At 44.0% G+C, this 21,972-nt stretch overlaps 1 protein-coding gene and 1 long non-coding RNA gene across 2 annotated transcripts in view; one reads left to right on the plus strand and one right to left on the minus strand.

The window, feature by feature from the left end:
* The window catches only part of LOC126284378 (uncharacterized), a 248,437-nt gene that overhangs the window by 197,924 nt on the left and 28,541 nt on the right, over nt 1-21,972 (minus strand). The gene's annotated exons all lie outside the window — the stretch shown is intronic.
* LOC126284372 (calcium uptake protein 1 homolog, mitochondrial) overlaps nt 11,013-21,972 on the plus strand; it is a 613,419-nt gene continuing 602,459 nt past the window's right edge. The window contains exon 1 of the mRNA XM_049983246.1: nt 11,013-11,018. The gene's annotated coding sequence lies outside the window, so the exon portion shown is untranslated. The remainder of the gene's footprint in view (nt 11,019-21,972) is intronic.

A 21,972-nucleotide genomic window follows, 5' to 3' on the forward strand; every position in this document is an offset into this window, starting at 1 on the left:
AAAATAAACTAATCGAAAGTTTATTACATATTTGCAATGCAGTATGTCATCTTGTAAAGCTTCACTTCTAATTGAATCTTGATCACATGCACAGTCAATACTGTTAAGTGTTGCAGTACACAGGGTTATTCCGCGATGTTGTTTTAAACTTTCAGGGCTGATGGAGAAGGGTATATGTATCAATTTGAAGTAAGGGACTGATCTGGCAACGACCGAGTCGAAAGTTATATGCGAAAATCGTTTTGATAACTCTGGTGGTGTATCTCTTCTACTGCAAGCTCTTTGCTTTCCATATGTTGGTAGGAGGTAGTATGGACCAAAACAAGAAAAGGCTGTTTAGTAATCATGGGCTGTAAAGTGCATATCTTAGGGGTTATGAACACTTTTTAATATCTTAACTGTGAAACACATCCTTTCCACTGAAGGAGTGCTCATAGCTCTTAACGTATACATTTTAGGGCCATTTTTATTGGACAATTTTTCATGGTTTGACTCATACTATCTCCTCGCAAAATACGGAAAGCAAAGAGCTTGCAATAGAACACGTCCACTGCCAGATGTGTCAAAACGATTTTCGACTCGGTCGTTTCCGGACCAGAGTCCTTTACCTCAAATTGATACATCTACCCTTCTCCATCATTCCCGAATGTTTATAACTTCACCATGGAATCACCTCGTATACGTGCATTGTATCTGTGAAAATAATAGATTATATTGAACTGAAAGAATTTTTATGATATATCCAATGAAAGTAAAGTGATTTTATATATTGGATGATAATACCCCACGAAATATACTAGCTTAAATAAAATATAAAAATAAATACAGAGAAATATAAAAAAATTCATTAGCCGCTCAAGAAGTATAATGAGTATCTCTGCAAATTTGCCGAATTCACTCTCTCGGTAAAAGAGAGCCATCCTCACTATAATACGTTCATCATAAGAATAAACCTGATGTAAACATTGCGCTGTGTATTCTTCCGCGTTTGCTGGAACCTCATTGGATTTCCGTTTCACGTGTGACTGCAGCCAAGCTATCTCCAGTACTGTCACGTTACGATAATAATGGTACGTTTTGTGCTGTGCGTTGCGCGCACATCGACCTAGCGATAATACGGGACAATAGCTTTACCGGGGCATTTATCTTGGACAGCACTGGCGGGTCAGCTGCTACAGCTAGCCTGAAATGATGTGGCCAGCTGCAGTTCACACGTAAAAAGAGAGGAGCACAGGAGCAATACAGCTTCGAAATTGATTTAATTTTTAAGCTGAATGAATACACTGCAAATCTCCCACAATACTAGACGAAATCCGCATCACGTCATCGTTTTTAGCTAACGTACTATTGTAATTAAAAACAAGAATGATGAAAATTCCTGTGTTAACTACACGGGTGATTTTTCTGCATAAGCTGCGTGTAACGTAAGAGAGTATTGAAGGATTTCACCGTATAGTTAAATATAGAAACTTACAGTCAGTCGTCTGGTAATCTCTTAGCTCCTTCCTTATCCGAACCTGAGAAATACATTTCAGTTGTGGAAGTGCCACCTACTACGTTGATAACGAGCCTATCAACAACAGAATCCACGAAGCCAACCAGGCGTAGCATGTTCTCTTCTTCTTTTATGACGAGCCGTTCTATATCCCGCCAGGGTTCGGCGGTGACGTGTGAAAAAGCTGTGTGCGTTAGTTCCAGTACGTCTGGCGGCTTAACAGTCTTGTTACTTCTCGGGTCAAATCCCGCAGCTTGGCTCCAGATCAGTTCTGTTGGGTTCATATTGTAATGGTACAGTAGCAAATGTAAAAATGATGGAGCATCTGAATTATGTGCTCGATGCTGTGAAAATGATTGGTTTTCATGTTTCTACATTACTTAGCTACCTCTGTGGTATTAAACGATGGACACAGTCCAAATAAAACTACTACTGTTAATGCGCAGTATGAAAATGGATGAGGCTGTTTTCTGTTCCGTAGTGAAACACGCGCGTGGAATGCGATTAAAAAGTGCCGAGAAATAGGTTGTTCTTAATGTTTTTCATAAATTTACGGAGATAATCGTCTTGGAAGTTTTATCAGCGTTGTATATAATGTAGTTGATACATAAACTGACATACTAATGTACATGCCCTGTGAATATGAACTTCCTGTCTCTAGTCGTTCAACGTGTTCTGTTTTTTTTTCCCCTTAACATGAGTGTAATATACTACACTTTGAAACAAGTTCCGATAATTACTCTTCCTGACAAAAAGAATGTGAAGTACTCAGAAGGAGAGGAAGGAACGAAATGGAATTTCACTGGTTGAGAGGATATTTGATGTTATTTCAGTGATTACAAAATCGAGACAAATTTACAAAGAACTTGGTACTATGAACCCACTTATCAGTGTGAATTACGCTCCCTCTGCCTGGATGCCCGCACTGATTCGGTTGGGAACGGTGTCACAAAGCTGTTATATCCTCTCCTGAGGCAAGCTGGCCTTCAACTTTTGTAACTGGTACTTGATACCCTACTGGATACTTGCACCGGGAAAGAGCTGACATCCGATCTGGTCCCACACGTATTCTATCGGCGACACACCAAGGGCTCTTGCTGCCCAGAGGAGTAGCTCAACATCAACACACAGAGCACAGAGACACGTGCCACTTGTGGTTGATCACTGTCGTGTTGAAAAATATCACCACGATAGTGTCACATGAGGAGTAATACCTAAGAACAGAGGATGTTTGTCACATATCGATATGCCATCAGAGTTCTCTCAATCAGTACCTGCCGTGACCTGAAATCATACCCATCCGCTGTAGCCGAGCGGTTCTAGGTGCTTCAGTCCGGAACCACGCGGCGGCTATGGTCGCAGGTTCGAATCCTGCCTCGGGCATGGATGTGTGTGATGTCCTTAGGTTAGTTAGGTCTAGGGGTTTTGCTATTTGGGAAGCAAATGATGGTCGAAGTAGAGAGGATATAAAATGTAGACTGGCAATGGCAAGGAAAGCGTTTCTGAAGAAGAGAAATTTGTTAACATCGAGTATTGATTTAAGTGTCAGGAAGTCGTTTCTGAAAGTATTTGTATGGAGTGAAGCCGTGTATGCAAGTGAAACATGGACGACAAATAGTTTAGACAAGAAGAGAATAGAAGCTTTCGAAATGTGGTGCTACAGAAGAATGCCGAAGATTAGATGGGTAGATCACATAACTAATGATGAGGTATTGAATAGAATGGGTGAGAAGAGGAGTTTGTGGCACAACTTGACTACAAGAATGCATCGGTTGGTAGGACATGTTCTGAGGCATCAAGGGATCACCAATTTAGTACTGGAGGGCAGCGTGGAGGGTAAAAATTGTAGAGGGAAACCAAGAGATGGATACACTAAGCAGATTCAGGAGGATGTAGGCTGCAGTAGGTACTGGGAGATGAAGAAGTTTGCACAGGATAGAGTAGCATGGAGAGCTGCATCAAACCAGTCTCAGGACTGAAGACCACAACAACAACAACAATGTCTAGGCGACTGATGACCTCAGATGTTAAGTCCCACAGTGCTTAGAGCCATTTGAACCATTTGATTCATACCCGATGTTTCCATACCCGATGTCTCCATACCCGATGTCTCCATACCCGATGTCTCCATCAACCTGACGCCAGTAACGATATCGCTGTGCCTTTGCAAACCATTGAAGGAATGGGACCTCTCCCCAGATCGCCGCCAAACTCGCTGTTGATAGTCATCTGGGGTAGTGCCGCACTATAATTCATCGCTGGACACACTGCAATACCACTCATTAACAGTGCGTACTTTGGGTCAAGACACCACTCCAAGCGCAGCTGTTCTGTGTTGTGATATCAATGGCATCCTATGCAGGGAGTCCATTAGTTGCTGTTGGATAGAATTCGCAGATCTGAAGGAGTTATGATGTGCTTGTGGCACATTAAGGCGATTCTCCTTTATTGTGGACAGACTTGGTCGAATGGAACGTTGACGACGAATATGCCTGCTCTGAAGTTCCCATACGTTCTAACATTGGATGACCGTCACATCTGAGTGCCCCACAAACTTATATATCACACAATTCAACAAACTGGTCAAATCATGATCAACAATGAAGCCCATTTATAATTCGGTGCGGTGTTCATAACGCAGTCTCACACACGTACGAGGCGTCACCGTGTCCTTCGCAGTGATCATTCAACATCCGAAGCTGTTCTTGTACGAGGGAGTGTCAAAAATAACCGGCATTATTTATTTTGTGGAAAATACTGCTCAACTTTATTCAAATTTCGTTGTAGACCTTCAAATTAATCTCCCTTGGACACAATACAACGATCACAGCGTTCAGTCTAATGTTAAAAACACTCGCTGAAGCCCATTTTTGATTGTCTGTTGAGCACACCCGAAATTTAATTGTTTAGTTCTCGATCACTCTGAGAATAATGACCCCAAAGCTCTTTTTTCACTGCCGGAAATAGGTGGAAGTCACATGGCGCCAGGTCCGGTGAATAAAGTGGATGTGGCATCACTTCAGTACCTAATTCAGTGATTGTTTCTTGAGTCTTGACGTCGCGATGAGCCGGTGCATTATCCTGATGAAGGAACCATCCCGTTTGAGCAAGTCTTTTTGTTGCAGATTTCCTTCTCAATGGTCTCTTCAATACGTCACAGTAATAATTTGCAGTGATACATGTTGCTCAGCCACCTTACTCATCGAAGAAGACAAGATGCGTGCCTTTTCCTGCACTTGGTTGAGCTTTAGCCTTTTTGGGTCCTGTAAATGAAGAATGTTTCCATTGGGCAGTGTCCTGTTTTGTCTCTGGGTCATAATGATGAACTAGGATTCGTGAAATGTGATGTTTTTGCCCAAAAAATCTGCTCCTCTCGCTGAAGCCTGTAACGGTACGTCACATAAATGGACATTTGGAGAAAGGGAAAGGAAGTTTTTGTTATGAGACGTGTGAATTATAAATTATTCCAAGACTGTGTATGTATGCGCGATGTATAACAAATAGTGAAGCCCGCATCTCGTGGTCGTGTGGTAGCGTTCTAGCTTCCCACGCCCGGGTTCCCGGGTTCGATTCGCGGCGGGGTCAGGGATTTTCTCTGCCTCGTGATGGCTGGGTGTTGTGTGATGTCCTTAGGTTAGTTAGGTTTAAGTAGTTCTAAGTTCTAGAGGACTGATGACCATAGATGTTAAGTCACATAGTGCTCAGAGCCATTTTTTGAAATAGTGAAGAACCTAAGTTATTATTATCGAAACACAAATATCGGTGTAACTAACAAAACATTGTTTTTTTTTGTATAATCTCTGTGTAAGATAGACCATGAAGATCAGAGACAATGCTTTGATTGAACTAGCTCTCCTGTTTTGTTTCGTCTAGCGGTAGGCCGCCATTGTAGTGCTGTCTGATAATTAACGTAAGTTTTACCTGTATTTTGAAAAATATAATAAAATTGTCATTAGAAAGTGTGTATTATTGACTTAGTTGTCACCTCTCATGATTGCCACCATTAATTATAATTAACAAAAATTTTACAGAACTTCGTAGTGACGGGAGTTCATCTCCCCTAGCAGGATGTAGTCGGCCATTACGCTGACTGTATAATTTAATTAAAATATCAAGTCATAATATTAAATGTGAATACGAGAGACCTCTAAATTTGGATCTTTCATTCATTTCAAAGCTAAAAAGAGTCAAAATAGATTTGGTTTATTAATATTTAGAATAATGAGTGAGTTCAGTATGTTTCATTTTGGCCGCGCAGACGAGATTCTCTCCAGTTTTGCCTTGCAAATAATAAAAAAGAAATATTAAAAAGCATTACATTCCGCAATATCTCAGTTAATCTTTGTGTAATTTGGTACATGAATAACCTGTAGCTCCTGAGACCCATATTAATAATTACAGTTTGCGTAAGAATATACATATTTTCTTTTCTAAATAGCAGAGCTCACGCAAACTATTTATTAGAAGGCGGTGAGTCGCGCGCTGTGTTTAAAAAAATATTATATCCTGTGTACTTAGGGGCAGCCGATGTCCGTACGAGTGTTATCGCGGTGTAAGTTTATTAAAAGTATCATAAGTTTATTAAAAGTATCATGCTAGCCCACAATATTTAAAGCCACCCCAACCAAAATCATAAAATATATAATTATTAAAAAAAATAAAAAAATATACACTTATATCGTGATAAGCCTTCCCTTCCATTGTTGACATGTTATCACATGGCGAGCCTTCTGCTCGTCACTGGTCGAAAGTAACCTTGACGACGAATACGCCTGCCCTGAAGTTCCCATACAGTCCAACATTGGGTGACTGTCACATCCGAATGCCGCTTTTCTACGCCCTAGAACATTTCATAACAACGGTACGCAGGATATATTCATAATCTCTGCAATCTTTGTTAATGATGAACGACAGTCTTCCCCAGTTGTGTTGACACTGTAAGGTGTCAGGCAAATCCAACACCTTACATGAAAACCCTGACATGATAAGCAAATCCAGTAGTATGTCACATAGCTCCGAATAAATCGTGACATTAAATTAACCAAAGTAATACGAGTAACGAGTGAGCAAATGGAATACCACAGACTAACACAAGAATGCCTAAATGCATGTCGTACCTTCCCACCGTGAGGCAGACGCAGTTCCGAGGGGAGAAACGAGGACGGAAGCCGAGAGCAGAACCGTGTTAAGCTAGATAAGGGAGGGGCTGGGCACACACGCTGCGAGCCTACCTGTACAACTATACAACCCGCACGTTTTAGCGTGAGGCTTTTTCGCGTCTCAGGTATGTCAAGGACAACCCCCAGCCCATGTTAAAAGCTAGAGCCCTCCAGAAAAGCAGTATAGATCTTACGATAACACAAAAAAGGGCCACTACCACCCGCAAGTTTTAGCGTGAGACTTTTTCGCGTGTCTGTTACATTAGGATCACTCCCCATCCCATGTTAAAAGATAGAGCCCTCCAGAAGAGCAGTATAGATCTTACGATAACGCTAAAAGGACCACACTAGCTGCAGGTTTTAGCGTGAGACTTTTTAGCGTCTCTGTTACGTTGCAAACTTTAAAAAACATTGCCACACCACGAAAAGTATAACGTTTCTCATTGGATAGACAGAATTATTGTAGGCGGAGCTTAAGGTTAAAATTGAGACCCTGATTGGTCAGATGAAAACATAGCCAGATAGTTTTTTAAACTAACTTCGGTAAATTGTAGTAAGGAGAAGTTAGAGGAGAGTTAATTCCGGGACGGCGAGCTGGATGGCTGCTGCGCCGGCCGCTGCCGCCCTGACGCTGCCTAAACACCGACAAGGTAATGAACGCACGCGATGTCGCATTTTTGAGCGCATAAGGCTTCACTCAGAACCGCAGAAGACTCATCTGTTACACCCCTTTTTTGCGTAATACTAGTGTTGTACGTTAAATAAAACTCATGGTGTTCACATTTGCCACTTGAAGAACAGATCTGAAACGCGATGATTTTTCTTTTATATAGTTATTGAGAAGCCACATCAGCCACTGTAATTTACGACAAGTTAGATAAGTTATTAAAGATAATTGAGGGTCACTGTAGACCATTTTGATAGTTTTCTCTTTTGTGAAACTTAAATTAAACCTAGATTATAGATGTGATATGGCATAGGTCATCCTTCGATCGATTGTAGAACTTGGAAACCCATTCAGGGAATATTCGTTCACATTTTTGTTGTACGCAGTTGGTTTTTACCATCCTGTATTAAAACATTTCCTTTTATCAATAGTGCAATTTATAAATGATGTTTTGTGAGTAGAATAAAGTTACCAATGGTAAACTTAACTGATTTTTCGACGTTATTTTACCAGCTAACTAAAAATAGGAAAGCCTTGAACCCTTTCCACTAAATTTAGTTAGTATTAAGATTCTTTTACAGGGAGTGCAGTGGAGCTGACGCTGAGATCATTAAGCATTTGATTATATCATCGCTAGTCTCACTGAACTCTTCTGAATTCTACATGTCATGTGTGGTCTGGCGTCTCCTTACCAGCAACAGGTCCCAGGTTGAAACTAGTTCCCTAAAAAACACGCTCAGAGCGTCGTTGCGCGAAAGTGGTAGGGAGACACGATATAGTACAATCAGACACCACCATGAATGTTTAGAACACTGGTTTCAGTCTTCGAAGTTGAGGGCATTCTGAGGCCTGGAGCATTCGCAAGGTAATGTTAACTCTCTCACAATCTTTTATACCACTCAAAGACCTGTGTTTCCTCATGGCTTGCTGGAATATTTGTAATGTTTGTGATGGAGTGTTATCAAGAAAAATGCAAAATTAATTCACGCGCGCTGCTGCAACTAGAGTTCCATGTTGTCTACAGTAAACACGCCCGTACACTTTCCCTGCTTTCCCCCAACTGCGTACTGCTGGTCGACTGGCGCGTGTGGTACTGCGTCATTCAAGGTCAGAATTCTCCGGCCCTGCCAACAGCAATCTCAAGCACGAGCGCAATGAAATGCAAAAAAATAATTCAGGTATTTTTTTGACACCCGTCGTATATCCTACCAGGCCTGGTAACAACACAAAACACGAACACTAATGCGTACCGACCATGCCTTCTGGGTGCTCCATTTGTGTTGTCAGGCAATGTAGTCTTGACAACGCTGTTGTTTACGAAAATATAACAAAAGCAGTGTTAGACTTTTTGTGAACGGAAGCTTTCTCACCAGCCTTGTAATTCTCGAGGAAACGGCCTTTTCCGCGTGGCCCTGACGACAGAAATAGCGTCACGCATCTTAAGGCGCTCGGCCAATGTTGATGTTGGAAACACGGAAGTTATCTGCGTTCTAAGCTGTCTGAAGGAGTCTGCTTTCAGTTAAAAGTAGCCAGGATAGAAGCAAATTGCTGTTTTCTTAATGATTTGTCCTTTTGGATCTAACGGCCACATTTATCAAAGTAATAACTCAAATAGGCCTTCCAGTCGTGGTATCGGTTTTGCCAAAACAATAATTGGAAAATATTAATTCCTTGTACCTTTGTAGCTTTTCAAATCAAATTAAGTCACAATGTCGCTGGAGGTCACGGTTTTTAGTTTCTGAACTGCAATAGGTGCGTTTACATCTGTGCCACCTCCCGTGCGCAGGCGCTATAGTCTCCCCAATTCCAGGTATCCCAGACGGGAAGAAATGTGCAACGGTCTTACGCCTGTCTGTGATTGCGTTCGTTTGGTGCTTTGTTCTACTACGACTCACTGTTAAAGATTCAATTTTCCACACTCGTTCAGATTTGTCTTTACGTTAACACTTTGACCGAGTGGTCCAACGTCAAAACATGGAACTTGAAGAGTATTAACGCGCATTTCCTTTTCTGTGTCTGGCTAATTACGCGGAATAAAAAAAAGAAATAGAGGGGAACGACATAACTGTCTACCGTGTTCCTCAAATAAGAATAACCCGGAAACAACAAACGCAAACCTGAACAAAATAAAAAGCCTTTGTTCGTACTTGCGATGAATGCATATTGAAGAAGAGGAGTGATTCTGGGACATTTGATGTGTCTAAGATGTCACAGTTCCGTAACGAGCCCCACTGTTTCATAGTTTCCATCAAAGAGAGAAAATAAAAGAACACTGAAATCGTGCAATAATAACAATTAGCTGCTTCCACTGTTGTATGGGGGTGACAGAATTTGCTGTCCAAAGTCAGCAGCAGTGTGGAAAATTCTACTTCAGTTCAAAATCTCGCGCAACATCCAACCAAGCTTTTCTAGAGTTTGGAGGCTGACGTTAAACAAAAATAAATATAAAATCTAATTAAAAGTCTTTGACAAAATAAGATCCTCCCACACACCACGCCAAACAAACACGTGTGCATATTCAGATACTAGCACGCAATCTCGTATTCTGAGACAATTAACTGTAATTGTTAAGCGTGGTATAGGCGTTTCGTTATCCAGAGAGAGAGACGTTAAATTGTCATTAATTTACTTATTTGCTGAGTGGTCAACGGATCCGGCTGTGATGCAGTGTGCGCGTGCGTGCGTGCGCGAGCGCGCGCGCGCGCGCGCGCTTGTGTGTGTGTGTGTGTGTGTGTGAAATCCTAAGGGACCAAACTGCTTAGGTCATCGGTCCCTAGACTTACACACTACTTAGACTGACCTAAACTAAGTTATGCTAAGAACAACACACATACCCATGCCCGAGGGAGGACTCGAACCTCCGGCGGGAGGGACCGCGCAGTCCGTGACAGGACGTCTTAAACCGCTCTGCCACTCCGCGCGGCTGTGATGCAGTGGGTCTGGGTTCGATTCACAGCTTCCTCGGAGATTTTCTCCGCTTGGGGACTGGATATTGTGTTGTCCTTATCATCATTTCATCATCATCGAAAGGCAAGTCGCCCAATTTGGCGTCAGCTGGAAAGACTTACAACTCGGCGGCCAAACTTCCCCACGTGAGGACTCTCGGCCAATAATGCCATTCAGTTATTTAATTTAGTGTAGCTTTACAGGTATTTCACCGCAGCCTGGAAAACTTTTGGGCTGATGTTAAAGATTTATGGAGTAAATACTTTGAACTGGAACTTCAAAATGGTTCAAATGGCTCTGAGCACTATGGGACTTAACATCTGTGGTCATCAGTCCCCTAGAACTACTTAAACCTAACTAACCTAAGGACATCACACACATCCATGCCCGAAGCAGGATTTGAACCTGCGACCGTAGCAGTCCCACGGTTCCAGACTGCGCGCCTAGAACCGCGAGACCACCGCGGCCGGCACTGGAACTTCAAATTGGCTTAACTGTACCCAGCAGCAAGAACTCGAAGTGTCAGAGGTAACCTTCTCACTACTGCTGTAGTGTCCCTGTATTTCCTATTTTCCTTCGCTATCAGGGGCTCGATGCAGTGGAGGGAGAGGAGCAAGGAAATGGGACCCCATCAATAGGAGAGAATAGCTCCAAGTTTACGCTTCGATAAGATACGACGAAAAACATCTCTACATATTTTCAGCTCTGAAGTTGACTCTACCCTTTATCACGCTGCGCTCAGGGAATCAAAGTTTGACGAAGGGAGTTTACCTATCTTCCTTAATAGCAGGACATGTGTCGAGCCTCTATCAGAAATTTGCATCCATAAAGTACTTCCTGACTTACAAATAGAAGCGGAAACACAACATGTAATGTCTGGTACTTTTTCATTAGCTACCAAGCAGTCCCTGATGTTGGAGATCCACATACTGCAGAAACTACTCCTCTCTATGCTTCACAAATTGCAATTAGCAACGCAGCCAGCTTAGCCAGCGAATCCGATCCATGTGACCAACAATAAAATGCCCAAACGTTTCAGTATATTTCTAATGCTTCAGTTTGTTGCTGCCCAGGTGGAGAGTAAAACCGAACTGGAATTCGGTCCGGGTCTGTTGATTACTTTTTTCAGCTGTTTCAGTTGTTTCTCAACTTCACGGATGCTTATTTCTATGTCGTCCATACGGGAGTCCATGCGAAGGTCAAACGATCCTCATGCGTAAATCATTTTTTAAACGTGAAATTTAAAACTTCTGCATTTCTGTCTTCTACTTCTACACCAGGATGGTTAAGGAGTGACTGGATAGGAGCGTTCAACCCACTTAGTGATTTTGCGGAGGAGCAGATTTTTTTCTCTGGTTCTCAACAAGATCTTTCTCTAATATATGATCAATTTATAGACGCCCGAATTTCTACTAACTTTTGCCAGTCTACATTTACCCATTCTTTTTTGAATCGAGAGTGAAACACTCTCTCACTCTCTACTTCTTCAGCATTTGCCAAAGTTTATTATTAAACCACGGTGGGCATTTCCCGTCTACATACTCGGCGCATACTTCTCTAGAGGGCGATTTACAATAAGTTTAAACATAGCCCATAATGCCTCGCCGTCCGTCGTATTGGAACTAAAATGATTTCCTTTCGTTGTCCAAGTACAATACTACACAGAAGCGCCAAAGAAACTGGTATAGACATGCCTATTAAAATACAATGATATGTAAACAGATAGAATACGGCGCTGCGGTTGGCAACGCCTATAGAAGACAAGTGTCTGGCGCAGTTGTTAGATTGGTTACTGTTGCTATAATGGCATGTTATCAAGATTTAAGTGAGTTTGAATGTGGTGTTATAGACGGCGGACGAGCGATGGGACACAACATCCCCAAGGTAGCGATGAAGTGGGGAATTTCCCGTACGAGCATTTCACGAGTGTACTGGGAATATCAGAAATCAGGCAAAACATAACAGACATCGCTGCGGCCGAAAAAAGGGCAATCCTTCCACAAATTGCTGCAGATTTCAATGCTGGGCCATCAACAAATGTCAGCGTGCGAACCATTCAACGAAACATCGCCGATATGGGATTTCGGAGCCGAAGGCCCACTCGTGTACCCTCACTGTGCACGACACAAAGCTTTTCTCCTCACTTGTGCCCATCAACACTGACTTTGGGCTGTTGATGCCTGGAAATATGTTGCGTGGTCGGACGAGACTCGTTTCAGATTGTATTGAACGGATGATCGTGTACGGATACGGAAACAAGTTCATGAACCCATGGACCCTGCATGTCAGCAGGGGACTGTTCAAGTTGGTGGGGGCTCTGTAATGGTGAGGGGCGTGTGAAGTTGGAGTGATGCGGGATCTCTGATACGTCTAGATACGACTGACAGGTAACACATACGTAATCACCTGCATCCATTCATGTCCATCGTGCATTTCGACGGGATTGGCCAATTCCAGCAGGACAATGCGACACCCCATACGTCCAGAATTGCTGCAGAGTGGCTTTTAAACACTCTTCTGAGTTGAAACATTTCCGCTGGCCACCAAACTCTACAGATATAAACATTATTGAGCATATCCGGGATACCTTGCAATGTGCTGTACAGAAGGTATCACTATCCCCTCGTACTCTTACGGATTTATGTACAGCCCTGCAGGATTCATGGTGTCAGTTCCCTCGAGCACTCCTTCAGACATTAGTCGAGTCAATGCCACGTAGTGTTGCGGCACTTCTGAGCGCTCGCGGGGGCTATACACAAAATTATCAGGTGTACCTGTTTCTTTGTCTCTTCAGTGTAATAAATGTTTATCTACCTCTTCAAGCATAAACACCCTCCTAGCCTATTTGATGGATCTATTAACTTTAGTAACCATCGCCGCTATGATACTATGGTCACTAATCCCTTTTTCCAAGTGACACCGCCTATAGTGCGAGGCCTGTGTGTGTAGCCTCAAGGTCTAAAATATTTCAGAGTAAGAAATAGCATTCCCTGTGTTGTTGTGAAATACTGTACGACGCAATGTTCTTTCGGATATCCACCCATGGATGCCCGAAAGAATATTGCGTCGTACACCTTAATAATGTTGGCACAGCTATTACGTACTTTTTCACCCATATCAGGCCCTCGACTCTCCATAAAAATGTTATTCATGGACTGGAATATACGTAACGTATTAGTGCAGGTTGTGATACATGGACGACGACATGTTTGAGTTAAAAAAAAAGTTCAAATGTGTGTGAAATCTTATGGGACTTAACTGCTAAGGTTATCAGTCCCTAAGCTTACACACTACTTTACCTAAATTATCCTAAGGACAAACACACACACCCATGCCCGAGGGAGGACTCGAACCTTCGCCGGGACCAGCCGCGCAGTCTACGACTGCAGCGCCTTAGACCGCTCGGTGTGGAAGTTCGTCATGATTCGTGCTCGGATGGCCGAAGCGCGAACGCGACCGCTCGCTTTACATGGGAAATCCGGGATCGGATCCGGAATAAATTTTCGTTGCCATTCCAACATACGGCAGAAGATGGTTCATAATTTCATGTAAATCGGCAAGAGAAGCGCTTTCTGCGGGCAACAGTGAACACTGACAGACCTGTAGTAACACGGAGCATTGCAGACAGACGCCGACGTCAGAGGGCGCTGAGCAGGGGCCTCTCAGGGCTACTGGTACCTCCATGTAAAATTTCCTTACCGGTGAATTTGTCGATAACTTTATGAGACGAACCGTTGCGAATGTAATGCATTTTTGTACACTACTGGCTATTAAAATTGGTACACCACGAAGATGACGTGCTACAGACGCGAAATTTGACAGGAAGAAGACGCTGTGATATGCAAATGATTAGCTTTTCGGAGCATTCACAAAAGGTTGGCGCCACTTACAACGTGCTGACATCAGGAAAGTTTCCAACCGATTTCTCATACACAAACAGCAGTTGACCGGCGTTGCCTGGTGAAACGTTATTGTGATGCCTCGTGTAAGGAGGAGAAATGCGTACCATCATGTTTCCGACTTTGATAAAGGTTGGATTGTAGGCTATCGCGATTGCGGTTTATCGTATCGCGACATTACTGCTCGCGTTGGTCGACATCCAATGACTGTTAGTAGAATATAGAATCGGTGGGTTCCGGAGGGTAATACGGAGCGCCGTGCTGGATCCCAACGGCCTCGTATCCCTAGCAGGCGAGATGATAGGCATCTTATTCGCATGGCTGTAACGGATCGTGTAGCCACGTCTCGATCCCTGAGTCAACAGATGGGGACATTTGCAAGACAACAACCATCTGCACGAACAGTTCGACTATGTTTGCAGCAGCATGGACTATCAGCTCGGACACCATGGCAGCGGTTACCATTGACGCTGTATCACAGACAGGAGCGCCTGCGATGGTGTACGCAACGACATACCTGGGTGCACGAATGGGAAAACGTCATTTTTTCGGATGAAACCAGGTTCTGTTTACAGCATCATGATGGTCGCATCCGTGTTTGGCGACATCGCGATGAACGCACATTGGAAGCGTGTATTCGTCATCGTCATACTGGCGTATCACCTGGTGTGATGGTATGGGGTGCCATTGGTTACACGTCTCGGTCATCTATTGTTCGCATTGACGGCTCTTAGAACAGTGGACGTTACATTTCAGATGTGTTAAGACCCGTGGCACTACCCTTCATTCGATCCCTGCGAAACCCTACATTTCAGCAGGATAATGCATGATCGCACGTTGCTGGTCGTGTACGGATACAGAAAATGTTCGGCTGCTGTCCTGGCCAGCACTTTCTCCTGGTCTCTCACCGATTGGAAACGTCTAGTCAATGGTGGCCAAGCAACTGGCTCGTCACAATATGCCAGTCATTACTCTTGATAAACTGCGGTATCGTATTGAAGCTGCATGGACAGCTGCACCTGTACTCGGCATCCAAGCTCTATTTTACTCAATGCCCAGGCGTATCAAGGCCGATATTACGGCCAGAAGTGGTTGTTCTGGGTACTGATTTCTCAGGATCTATGCACCCAAATTGCGTGAATATGTAATCACATGTCAGTTCTAGTATAATATATTTGTCCAATGAATAACCGTTTACCATCTACATGTGTTCTTGGTGTAGCAATTTTAATGGTCGGTAGTGTATATTGTTTTCCCTTCAGAATCATCCCTTGAAATGAGCCTTTTTCCTCCTGACACGCACTGTGTACTAACGTTCGTCAGTACCATAAGATGCGTACCATTGTACTAATGATGAAACAAATACGTGTAATATTTGTGTGGTGGGAGAGGCGGTTGGTGTGAGTAGAGGAGAGGCTTCAGAGGAGGCATTGGAAGGAGGCAGAGGTGAGTAGGGTGAGGACTGGTTGAGGGAGGGAGGGGAAAGATTAGCTCGCACTGTGCCAGATTCTTGGCGTGTCGCGTGTAGCAGGTGTTGCGCGGCTTCCGTGCTCCCGTGGTTTCGTAAGCACGGGCTGGCAAAGCGCTTCAAACAGGGGTCAATGAGCGCGTCACGGGACACACAATAGATTTACCGTGGCGACACGCCGCAGAACTGAGACACGAACGGAGGACAACACACGACGCACGCACCGTTCATATGCGCCTCCGAACGGTGCTTGACACGGCGGACAAATAAAGCGGAGGAACTACTGAGTTACACTGGCACAACAGGCGCTCATTGTCATGACGAAAGGCCGAATAGTGTGCCAGAGCTTCAGCATACCGGTATGTCGCTAATGACTGCGCACATGTTTACCTCATAGAGCCTCTCATCCGTAAGAAGACTCAGCAATGATTCAACAGGACAGGAGGTGGTCATTGACATCCCTTCCCGACGACATTATGTCAAAAGCTTTCATTTTTTTACTCGATTTTTGGGCTTCCTCCGATTTTCATTCAAATCACTGTTACGCCGTCGTCAACAAAAAAAGCTCGATTACGTCAACAGCTGGTACAGCACACAGCTCGTTCACACGTGGGGAGTGAAGGGGCCTTTCGTGAATTACGCAAGGCTGTTCAGGGATCCAAAAGCAATATTTCTGTTTGTCAACTACTGACTCATTCTAGTGAAAATGTGCCTCGTCGCACATCTGTATCACTAAGTGACTGTTACTGAATACAGAAACGTAGCAGGCTGCATATTTAACAGTGTCCAGGGGCAACAAAAGTTTGATTCCATTTTGAATATTTCGCGTAATTACTGACCGAATTTAAGAATTTGAAATGCTGTTGTAATCCACTCATTAAGAGGCATAATCTTACGTTACAAATTTAACTCAATAAGAAAAGTATCACAGGGACAATGTGTTTGTCGAGAGGCAGCGCGCAAGTAAGAGTACTTGAGAATGAGAGCACTTATGGCCTTCGACAAACTTTAAGCATAATTTCAACCTTTTCCAAACTTCTTGTAGCTTACATTCTTAAGCTTTAATTTGACACATTAACTGATCTGTAAGGAAATTCGAAGTTTGAAGTTGTTTTGTACATGGGAGTTGTATTTTTAAACGGATCGAGAGGTTTCTGGTGAATACTATTGCATTTGCATTTGGATATACACAGCGCAGTCTTCTCGTTGTTGAAAATTCGTATCTTTGACCTGCCCCAAAACCAGCTTTTTCTATATCTACATCTACCGGGTGGTTATAATTACACTTACCTATTTAACAAGTTAAAATACTGAAAATAATTACCGCACGAGTAACAAACTTGGCAGCATTAATGTTAAGGTGATGGGGAAGAGAAATAATGCAGAATCAATTCAATAGAAACACTTTTAATGTGCTGCTACGGTACATCATGCCACACCGTTACTGCTACAAACGGGGCTCAGTATCGCGCCGTCTAGAAGAGTCTGAAAGTGCAGGATTGTATTGTGCACAGCAGAACGAAGCGTGTTCCGTAGGTATACAGGCTACCTCTCGTAATAAGCTGCACTTCAGATCAGCAGTTGTGTCAATGTTACCCTGGTCAACCCTGTCCTTCAGGTAGCTACACAATCAGAAATCACAGGGAATGAGATCAGGTGATCGCGACGGCCCAGCATTTGGATCGATCGGATGATAATTCCGTCGTTTCCAAATGTATTTCGGAGAAGTAGGTGAACTTCACGAGCGATGTGCGGTGGGGCCCCATCTTGGATGAAAATTGTTGACTTCACTGCGTCTGTTTCCTGCAGGGCGGGTACGACACGTTGGCGAAGCATATCACAGTAATGCTGGCCAGTCACACTGCACGTCTTTGGTCTTTCATCGTCAGCCTGTTCAGAAAATAATGGCCAAAGGTGAACGTAGCCGTAAAGCCACACCGTATGGTGGCACACTCACCAACAGAGGAACTTCATGAATAGTGACTGGAGGTGAAGAGCCCCCCACTCGACAATTCTGTGTGTTCACCTCGCCCGACAGAGAAAAATGAGCTTCGTCTGTCCATAGGGTGGTCCAGGGCCAGCCCTCGTCAACTTTAATCCTTGCGAGAACGTTGGGAGAGAAGTCAACACGTCGTTGTGCGTCCTGCGATGCTAGCAGCTGCACTATACAGAATGGTTCGAAGCACCTTCCGTACAGTGGACCACGGGATGTTCAACTGTCATGGCACAGCACGCGCACAGACTAACGATCGAGAATCGCGCGTAGCGTTATCTGCCATAGCAACAGCGATTTCGTGAATCACCTGTGGTGCAATCGGTCGTTGGCCTCTTCCCGTAGATGCGCCCAGTTCTCCAGTTGATTCGAACTTCATCATGCTCCGCACAGCAGGTGGAGAAAGAGGACCCTTCCGTAATCCTTTGAGCGGCGATATTCTCGAAGTGCATCTGTAGCATTACAGTTGCTTTGATACTGGAGCGCCGGCCGGAGTGGCCGCGCGGTTCTAGGCGCTACAGTCTGGAGCCGCGCGACCGCTACGGTCGCAGGTTCGAATCCTGCCACGGGCATGGATGTGTGTGATATCCTTAGGTTAGTTAGGTTGAAATAGTTCTAAGTTCTAGGAGACTGAAGACCACAGTAGTTAAGCCCATAGTGCACAGAGAGCCATTTGAACCATATGATACTGCAGCTTTACCAATAATGCCCCGCTACACTACTGGGCATTAAAATTGCTACACCAACAAGAAATGCAGATGATAAACGAGTATTCGTTGGACAAATCTATTATATTACAACTGACATGTGATTACATTTTCAAGCAATTTGGGTGCGTAGATCCTGAGAAATCAGTACCCAGAACAACCACCTCTGGCCGTAATAACGGCCTTTATACCCCTGGGCATTGAGTCAAACAGAGCTTGGATGGCGTGAACAGGTACAGCTGCCCATGCAGCTTCAACACGATAACACAGTTCATCAAGAGTAGTACTGGCGTATGGTGACGAGCCAGTTGCTCGGCCACCATTGACCAGACGTTTTCTATTTGTGAGAGATATGGAGAATGTGCTGGCTAGGGCAGCTGTCGAACATTTTCTGTATCCAGAAACTCCCGTACAGGACCTGCAACATGCGGTTGTGCATTATCCTGCTGAAGTGTAGGGTTCCGCAGAGATCGAATGAACGGTAGTGCCACGGGTCGTAACACATCTGAAATGTAACGTCCACTGTTCAAAGTGCCGTCAATTCGAACAAGAGGTGACCAATGGCACTACATACCATCACGCCGGGTGATACGCCAGTATGGCGATGACAAAGACCCGCTTCAAATGTGCGTTCACCGCAATGTCGCCAAACACGGATGCGACCATCATGATGCTGTAAACATAACCTGGATTCATCCGAAAAAACGACGTTTTGCCATTCGTGCACCCAGGTTCGTCGTTGAGTACACCATCACAGGCGCTCCTGTCTGTGATGCAGCGTCTACATCTACATCTACATCCATACTCCGCAAGCCACCTGACGGTGTGTTGGGGAGGGTACCCTGAGTACCTCTATCGGTTCTCCCTTCTATTCCAGTCTCGTATTGTTCGTGGAAAGAAGGATTGTCGGTATGCTTCTGTGTGGGCTCTAATCTCTCCGATTTTATTCTCATGGTCTCTTCGCGAGATATACGTAGGAAGGAAAAATATACTGCTTGACTCTTCGGTGAAGGTATGTTCTCGAAACTTTAACAAAAGCCCGTACCGAGCTACTGAGCGTCTCTCCTGCAGAGTCTTCCACTGGAGTTTATCTATCATCTCCGTAACGCTTACGCGATGACTAAATGATCCTGTAACGAAGCGCGCTGCTCTCCGTTGGATCTTCTCTATCTCTTCTATCAACTCTATCTGGTACGGATCCCACACTGCTGAGCAGTATTCGAGCAGTGGGCGAACAAGCGTAATGTAACCTACTTCCTTTGTTTTCGGATTGCATTTCCTTAGGATTCTTCCAATGAATCTCAGTCTGGCATCTGCTTTACCGACGATCAACTTCTTATGATCATTCCATTTTAAATCACTCCTAATGCGTACTCCCAGATAATTTATGGAATTAACTGCTTCCAGTTGCTGACCTGCTATTTTGTAGCTATATGATAAGGGATCTATCTTTCTATGTATTCTCAGCACATTACACTTGTCTACATTGAGATTCAATTGTCATTCCCTGCACCATGCGTCAATTCGCTGCAGATCCTTGTGCATTTCAGTATAATTTTCCATTGTTACAACCTCTCGATATACCACAGCATCATCCGCAAAAAGCCTCAGTGAACTTCCGAATGTCATCCACCAGGTCATTTATGTATATTGTGAATAGCAACGGTCCTATGACACTCCCCTGCGGCACACCTGAAATCACTATTACTTCGGAAGACTTCTCTCCATTGAGAAGGACATGCTGCGTTCTGTTATCTAGGAACTCCTCAATCCAATCACACAATTGGTCTGATAATCCATATGGTCTTACTTTGTTAATTAAACGACTGTGGGGAACTGTATGAACGCCTTGCGGAAGTCAAGAAACACGGCATCTACCTGTGAACCCGTGTCTATGGCCATCTGAGTCTCGTGGACGAATAGCGCGAGCTGGGTTTCACACGACCGTCTTTTTCGAAACCCATGCTGATTCCTACAGAGTAGATTTCTAGTCTCCAGAAAAGTCATTATACTCGAACATAATACGTGTTCCAAAATTCTACAACGGATCGACGTTAGAGATCATCTGTTCGACGTCCCTTCATGAAAACGGGGATGACCTGTGCCCTTTTCCAATCCTTTGGAACGCTTCGCTCTTCTGAGACCTACGGTACACCGCTGCAAGAAGGGGGGCAAGTTCCTTCGCGTACTCTGTGTAAAATCGAACTGGTATCCCATCAGGACCAGCGGCCTTTCCTCTTTTGAGTGATTTCAATTGTTTCTCTATCCCTCTGTCGTCTATTTCGATATCTACCATTTTGTCAACTGTGCGACAATCTAGAGAAGGAAGCACAGTGCAGTCTTCCTCTGTGAAACAGCTTTGGAAGAAGACATTTAGTATTTCGGCCTTTAGTCTGTCATCCTCTGTTTCAGTACCATTTTGGTCACAGAGTGTCTGGACATTTTGTTTTGATCCACCAACCGCTTTGACATAAGACCAAAATTTCTTACGATTTTCTGCCAAGTCAGTACATAGACCTTTACTTTCGAATTCATTGAACGCCTCTCGCATAGCCCTCCTCACACTACATTTCGCTTCGTGTAATTTTTGTTTGTCTGCAAGGCTTTGGCTATGTTTATGTTTTCTGTGAAGTTCCCTTTGCATCCGCAGCAGTTTTCTAACTCGGTTGTTGTACCGCGGTGGCTCTTCTCCATCTCTTACGATCTTGCTTGGCACATACTCATCTAACGCATATTGTACGATGGTTTTAAACTTTGTCCACTGATCCTCAACACTATCTGTACTTGAGACAAAACTTTTGTGTTGAGCCGTCAGGTACTCTGAAATCTGCTTTTTGTCACTTTAGCTAAACAGAAAAATCTTCCTACCTTTTTTAATATTTTTATTTACGTCTGAAATCATCGATGCAGTAACCGCTTTATGATCGCTGATTCCCTGTTCTGCATTAACTGTTTCAAATAGTTCGGGTCTGTTTGTCACCAGAAGGTCTAATATGTTATCGCCACGAGTCGGTTGTCTGTTTAACTGCTCAAGGTAGTTTTCAGATAAAGCACTTAAAAAAATTTCACTGGATTCTTTGTCCCTGCCACCCGTTATGAACGTTTGAATCTCCCAGTCTATATCCGCCAAATTAAAATCTCCACTATAACATGGTGGGGAAATCTACTCGAAATAATTTCCAAATTATTCTTCAGGTGCTAAGCCACAACAGCCGCTGTGCCCTGGGGCCTATAAAGACATCCAATTACCATGGCTGAGCCTGCTTTATCCGTGACCTTCACCCAAATTATTTCACATTTCGGATCTCCGTCAATTTCCTTCGATACTATTGCACTTCTTATCGCTATAAACATGCCTCCCCCTTCACTGTCCAGCCTGTCTCTGCGGTATACATTCCAACCTGAGTTTAGGATTTCATTACTGTTTACATCTGGTTTCAGCCAACTTTCTGTCCCTAGTACTATATGTACTAATATTGTTATTCCCTGTTGCATTTTGCCTACTCCTACCTTGCCGCGTCTCAGGAGGCGTCTTGTCGGGCCTAGGGAGGAAATTCTCTAACCTAAAAAGCCCCCATGTGCACTCCACACGTACTCCGCTACACTTGTAGCCGCTTCCGGCGTGTAGTGCACGCCTG

This window comes from Schistocerca gregaria, chromosome 8, assembly GCF_023897955.1.
Source record: "Schistocerca gregaria isolate iqSchGreg1 chromosome 8, iqSchGreg1.2, whole genome shotgun sequence".
Classification (NCBI taxonomy): domain Eukaryota; kingdom Metazoa; phylum Arthropoda; class Insecta; order Orthoptera; family Acrididae; genus Schistocerca; species Schistocerca gregaria.